Raw genomic sequence first — 7,199 nt, 5'->3', positions numbered from 1 at the left:
GGATATGAGGCATCATTTCTTCAACTGTAAACACCCCCAGATGCTCCCCAACCCCCGGATGCTCCCCGACCCCTGGATGCTCCCCGACCCCTGGATGCTCCCCGACCCCTGGATGCTTCTTGACCCCCCGGATGCTCCACGACCTCTGGATGCTCCCCGATCCCCGGATGCTCCACCTCTGTGCAGATGGCAAGCGTCCCTCTGCTCTAACACCGCCTGCAGCTCCAAGCCCGCCATTTTTCCATTACATTGGGCACGCTGAAGGCTTTTTTTTTTTTAACTTAGTTTATTTCTTGAGATTGGGTCTCATGAATCCCAGGCTGGACTTGAACTCATGATCTGTCTCCTCCTCCCAAATGCTGGGATTACAGGCATGTATTGTCACACCTGGTTTACTCCACTCCCCCTACCCCCAAGATGGTTTCTCTCTGGAACTCTAGAACTCACTCGGTAGACCAAGCTAGCCTCAAACTCAGAGATCTGCCCTCTCTGTCTCCCTAATACATGCTGGGATTAAACACCACTTTTTTTTTAGACAGGGTTTCTCTGTGTAGCCTTGGCTGTCCTGGACTCGCTGTGTAGAACAGGCTGGCCTCAAACTCAGTGATCTGCCTGCCTCTGCCTCCCAAGTGCTGGTATTGAAGGTGTGCACCACCATGCCTGGCTACATAAACCCCACTCTTAAACAGATGTGTCATAGGGAGACGGCTCCACTACCAAGCATGACACCCTGAGTTTGACCCCACAGTCCTCATGGTAGAAGGGCAGAACGAGCTCCAGACTGTTACTCTCTGACCCCTATATACATCACCATCAAGACCATGCATATGCACACACAGACACAGGATAAATAAACGTGAAAGAAAAACTAATAGTAAGATTGGTTAATAAGGCCAGGCAGTGGTGGCGAACGCCTTTAACCCCAGCACTCAGGAGGCAGAGGCAGACGGATCACTGTGAGTTCTAGGCCAGCCTGGTCTACAAAGTGAGTCCAGGATAGCCAAGGCTACACAGAGAGACCCTGTCTTGGAAAAAAAAAAGATTGGTAATAAATTGTTTTTAGAAGGCTAGAGAGACAGCACTGCGGTTAAGGGCAGGTACTGCACCGCACTTTCAAAGAACCAGAGTTTGGTCCCTAGCACCCACAGTCGGCATCTCACAACTGCCTGTTTCTAGTGCTCGGGAGGATCTGTCACTTCCATCGCCCTCTTCTGGCCCCTGAGAGCTCGTGTACTTCCATGAATGCTCCCGGACACGCGCACACACACAGAGACACATAACTAGATTAAGAGACATTTTAAAAGGAGGAATGTGTAGACTATGGGCAGAACTCCAGAGAGTAACCATCTGGCCTGTGCGCGCCGTCAGTGAGCTTGCCAGCACAGGAGCCAGCTGCTTCCCACCTGAGAGGCAGGGGCTCCACCCACTCCCTCAGCTGCTGGGGAAGGGGACCCAGCCACTCCTGCGTGCAAACATGGACAGGCTACCCTCAGGAGCCAGGGAGCACAGTGTGTCAGTGGCCAGGTAGAAAGTACTGCAGACTGGACTACGTGCAGGACTGAATAGATGGCCCGGAAGTTACTAGTGTTGTTGCTTTTACAGATGACGTTTGTTTCTCAGCACCCATAGCAGGCCGCTTGCCGGACTTCAACTGTAGCTCCAGGGGATCAGCACACTCTGCTAATCTCCCAGGGCACATGCAGTGGTGGGCACATGCAGCCATGGGTACATGCAGCCATGGACACATGCAGCTGTGAGCACATGCAGCCATGGACACATGCAGTCGAGGGCACATGCAGCCATGGACACATGCAGTCGAGGGCACATGCAGCCATGGGTACATGCAGTCGAGGGCACAGGCAGCCATGGGTACATGCAACCATGGAAACATGCAGCCATGGACACATGCAGTCAAGGAAACATGCAGCCATGGGTACATGCAGTCAAGGGCACAGGCAGCCATGGGTACATGCAGTCAAGGGCATAGGCAGTCATGTGTACATGCAGTTAAGGACACATGCAGTCAAGGGCATAGGCAGTCAGTCAAGGGCACATGCACTTCTGGGCACATGCAGTCAAGGACACATGCAGTCGTGGGCACATGCAGTCTTGCACACATAGCTACACGGATACAGACAGGCTTATTGTAAGTTTTTTGTCCTGTCAGGGGTCCACGTAGTGTTACAACCCCTCAACTCCATGGCAGCAGCAAGATAGTGGGTCACAGTGTTATGCCTGTGTTCCATCAAAACCTATTTATGGGACTGAAAAGATGGCTCAGAGGTTAAGAGCACTTTCTGTTCTTCCAAAGGTCCTGAGTTCCATTCCCAGCAACCACATGGTGGCTCACAACCATCTATAATGTGATCTGGTACCCTCTTCTGGCATACAGGCACACATGCGGGCAGAATACTGTACAAATAATAACTTTATTTATAAGAACATATGGAGGGCTAGCTCCAGCATTCAAGTGGTAGTTGACCAAACTCTGATGTGTCTGACAGAGGTCTGCCCTAGATCTGCGTGCTGGTGCTAGTTCATGCAAGGTAAGACGGAACCGTCCCGCTTGGCCACCCTATGGGTGTTAGAGAGTGCCCGTTGTGTGTCACAGTGATGGTGGTGACCTTGAGCCTGGCTGTAATTTGAGAGCTGAACCAAGCAATAAGCTTGACTGTGAAAAATGACCAGACCAGAGTGCCTCAGCAGAGTGTGCCCTGCTTTTCCAGAGCCATGCCATTTCCCCAGTCAGGGAGTGAAGGATCTCTTGCTCCAAACGCCGAGATCTGTGACTGAGGTGGAGGGGGAGAAGCCGCTGCAGCCCTTGACAGCTTGCCACTTTGCTTGGCTGTGAGCTTGAGTTTCAAGGCCACACAAGAACACCTGACAGTCGAGGTGGGGGTCCAATTGACAACAGTCCGGGGGAAAGAGGGCCACAACACACGACTCCAGAGTTCCTTCGAGGCTCAGCCACAGGACAGGATGCTGATCCAAGGCATTCAGATGAGGGTGACATCAGCAGGCCAGAGCTGGCATGGAACTGGGTGACCGCAGAGGGTGCTGCTGTAACTGAACTGTAGGGTTGCCGCTTGAGGTAGTGCCGTTGAGCCTGCTGAACTCCAACTAAGGAGATTCCCAGCTGCCCTAGGTGTTACCTAATTTCTTTAAGCTGCTTATCACTGGGTATGGACAACATAAACAAAAGACTCCACTCGTCAAGTGTTAGCTATGTTAAAAATAGAAAGAAAAAAAACCCCACTTCTAGATGTATGGAAATCAGGGTCTTAAAAAACAAAACAAAACAAAACTGTATCTGTGCTCACTACAGCCTTATTCACAGCAGCCAGGAGGCAGGAACAACGGTGTTCAGTGTGGACGATGGACGTCAAACTCCTGGCTTTTGGGGCTCTGCATGTGAAATAGCCCCCTGGGCTCCTAATGTGAACACTTAGCTGTCCTGGTGGTCCCCAGCTGGTGGTGATGTCCTGGTGGTCCTCAGCTGGTTAGTGGTGATGTCCTGGTGGTGCTCGGCTAGTGGTGATGTCCTTGTGGTCCTAGGCTGGTGGTGATGTCCTGGTGGTCCTCGGCTGGTGGTGATGCTCTGAGAGACTATGGAATTTCAAGGACACAGAGCTTGGCTGCAGAGGTAGGAAGGGCCGCAGGTATAGGCTGGGAGGGTTGCAGCTGGCTCCACTTCTAACCCAGTCTCACACCGCCCTCCTCCTTGCCTTCCTGGCCGTCGCAGACTGTGCCCTCTAGGCTGTGAGCCAGAATAATTCTTCTTCCCTTCCCTTTCTCCTTTGCAAGTATTTGCTCACAGCAGTGAAAGGAAATTAATGAACACAAGAATCTATACACACAACGGAATGGCATTCAACCTTTGAGGCAGGTGTGGTGGCACACACCTTTAATCCAAGAGGCAGAGGGAGGCAGAAGCAGGAGGATCTCTGAGTTCAACAGGCTATTACACAAAGAAGCCCTGTCTCCAAATAATAAAAACAAACAAAAGTATTAATCAGCCTTTAAGAAAGAAAAGTCCCACACTACAGTGTAAACAGACCTCGTGAACACTACAAACCACGCTCAATCCCTCCCCTCCATGGTCCCTGCTTGTCTGAGAAGGAAGGTAGTCAGAATCTACACAGAGTGGTGATTCTTGGGATGGGGGTGGGGCAGATAGCTATCGTTTGCAGGGTGAACAATTTTGGTGCTGCTGGACAGTGGAACCGGGGTCTGTTGTACCCAAAGATGCATTTAGGGGACACTACTGCACTTTGGAGTTTAGAGGGAGAGTCTTGTGCTCCGTGAGGTTTCCTAGATTCCAACACAACACTAATTAACTAATCAACACTAATTCCCTCCAAGAGGAGAAAAAAAAGTTAAGAAATGAGGTAACTCATGTTCATCTGTTGTTTCCAGACAGGGTTTCTCTGTGTAATTGCCCTGCCTGTCTGGATTTGCTTTGTAGAGACTCATAGAGATTCCCCCTGCTTCTGCCTCCCGAGTGCTGTGACTAAAGGCCTGTGCTACCACAAACTCATGTTTGTAATCCCAGCTTCTGAGGAGCCTGAGGCAGGAGGATTGTGACTTTGAGGCCAGGCTGGACTAGATTGAGTTACTGGAGAAGGGGAAGAGAACAGGAATGGAATAAAAGAAAAACAGCAATAGTGAAAGTAAAACCCACCCGGAGATGAAGCCATCAGTGCGGCTGCAAACCTGTTAGGATAAAAATGGTTTAAGGAATAGATAATAGATGTTTCAGACATTGGTGGGAACTCTCCAAGCCTGGACCAAAAGGGACAGAGATAGCAAATGAAGGAAGCCTTTGCAACTCTAAGCTTCTGAGTCCTCCCTCCTTCCCTCCCTCCTTCCCTCCCTCCTTCCCTCCTTCCCCCTTTCCTTCCTTCTTCCCTACTTTCTCCCCCCCCCCCTTCCTTTTCCACATAGTCTTACCATGTAGCCCTAGGTACTCTGGAACTTATTCATTACCCAGACTGGCTTCAAACTTGCAATGCTCCTGCCTCAGTAGTTGCACACACTGGGATTACAGGGATGAGTCACCACTTCCAGCTTGCCCTGATTTTTGGAAAGATTTTGTTTTTGTTTTTTGTTTTTCAAGACAGGGTTTCTCTGTGTCACCCTGGGTGTTGTGGACTTGCTTTGTAGGCCAGGCTGGCCTCAAACTCATAGAGATCTGCCTGCCTCTGCCTCCCCAAGTGCTGGGATTATAGACATGTGCCACTGTGCCCGGCTTGGAAAGATGTTTTTACGGGACACGAGAATCTAATCTTCTTTTCTTTTAATACTTTATCTTTTATTTTCCTATTCCCTCCATTGTTTCTGTGAAAAGCTAGGCACTAATTGGCTGCATTTGGCATATATATTATAAAGATTTATTTATTTATTTATTTATTTATTTATTTATTTATTTATTATGTAATCAGTGCTCTGCCTGCATGTACACCTGCAGGCCAGAAAAGAGCATCAGATCACATTATAGATGGTTGTGAGCCACCATGTCATTGCTGGGAATTGAATTCAGGACCTCTGGAAGAGCAGTCAGTGCTCTTAATCTCTGAGCCATCTCTCCAGCCTGACATATATATACTTTTTAATTTTATTTATTGGTTATTTGAGACAGGGTTTCTTCGTGTAGGGCAGGCTGTCCTGGAACTTGCTGTAGACCAGGCTGGCCTTGAAAGCACAGAGATCCACCTGCCTCTGCCTCCTGAGCTCTGGGATTAAAGGCCTGGTGCACAACCTTTCTGTTTTTGTTTTGTTTTGTTTTCTGGTTTTTTGAGACAGGGTTTCTCTGTGTAGCCTTGGCTGTCCTGGACTTTCATTGTAGACCAGGCTGGCCTCGAACTCACAGAGATCCTTTTGCCTCTGTCTCTCAAGTACTGGGATTAAAAATGTGAGCCACCATGCCCGGCCCAGCATACTTTTCTTTTTTAATGGACTCTTACTTACTCTTTGGACTGGGCAGCCTGGAAGTCACTGCTCTGCTGCAGCCTCCTGAGTGCTGAGATGACAGGCCTGAGTCTTGCCTGCCTCTTTCAGTAGGACTTGTAGTTTTCACATTGGCCACCTCAGAGTATGTGTAACATTGGGCCACTGGCTTAAATACTGTGGCCACCTACTGGGGAGACAAGTGGCATTTATTCAAAAGTTTACTACTACCAAGCAACGAGGCACTGTTCAATAAAACAGCGGATTGCTGGGCCCTGTGATCCGTTAGATGGGACTGAAGCTGCTTCCTATACTCACAGTGGCGTCCAACGGTGAGACTCTCAACCAAAGCCTGAGGCTTGGGAAACATTCTGGCCGAAGCTCAGCCTGTGGCTTGGCATTGCAGATACAAATATGCCCGAGCAAGCCAAGGACTCACCAGCAGATGCAGGTGCCTGAAAATGACTTACGAACCACGTTAGGCTGGTTAAAAAAAAAAATGTTTTCCAGTAACTTCTTGTAGATGGCAATGGGGTGCACACCAGGAAACTTGGTCCCTTAAACCTAGAAAGAGCCAACATGTCTGGACATTACTTTCCCACCAGATTTTAGACGCAACCTCTGTCAACAGCGGGACACTCACTTCAGCTGTGAATTGGCTCAGAGAGGTGGAATGGTGGCGGGGCTGAGTGAGGGAGCAGCTTCAAGGAAAATCTCCACTCTTGGCATCAAAGTCAGAGATCAGGAGGCAGACAGGTAGGGGAGGAGGCCACGGCTAGGTAATAAAGGTGGAGCGTCTCCGAGATGGCCAGCTTCTTCCTCAGCCTTCCTCCCGACAGCAGACAAAAACCTTCCAGCGAGCTGGGCAAGGTGGCGCTCGCCTTTAATCCCAGCACTCGGGAGGCAGAGGCAGGTGGATCGCTGTGAGTTCAAGGCCAGCCTGCTCTACAAAGAGAGTCCAGGACAACCAGGGCTACACAGAGAAACCCTGTCTCCGAAAAACCAAAACTAACCAACCAAACAAACAAACAAAATACCTGGCAGCATTTATCTCCCATCAACAGGCTCCCCACTGATGGACTGGCTGAGCAAGTTCAAGGCTGGGTCAGGACGTGGAGAGTGGACCATACCTGTCTTCAAACTGACCAATCCTAACGTAGGAGAAAGTAAACTCTGGAGAGGTTTTTTAAGCCCTGAGAAGAGACTGGAGAGAGTCTTTGTGTGTCTGCTGCTTGTTTGCAGTGCTTGAGACT

General features: G+C 49.7%; 1 long non-coding RNA gene across 1 annotated transcript; it reads right to left on the bottom strand.

The window, feature by feature from the left end:
- Positions 1-2,321: 2,321 nt before the first annotated feature.
- Positions 2,322-6,815, bottom strand: LOC311582271. The gene is made up of 4 exons (XR_014774060.1): positions 6,265-6,815; positions 5,968-6,136; positions 4,951-5,073; positions 2,322-3,635 (listed from the first exon to the last, which is right to left on the bottom strand). It is a non-coding gene; the product is annotated as an uncharacterized lncRNA (long non-coding RNA).
- Between the last annotated feature and the right edge of the window lie 384 nt (positions 6,816-7,199).

Source organism: Acomys minous (genome assembly GCF_964271855.1).
Source record: "Acomys minous genome assembly, chromosome: 14".
Taxonomy (NCBI): Eukaryota; Metazoa; Chordata; class Mammalia; order Rodentia; family Muridae; genus Acomys; species Acomys minous.
The sequence above is the reverse complement of the archived record's forward strand: the minus strand, read 5'-3'. Positions and strand labels throughout refer to the sequence as shown.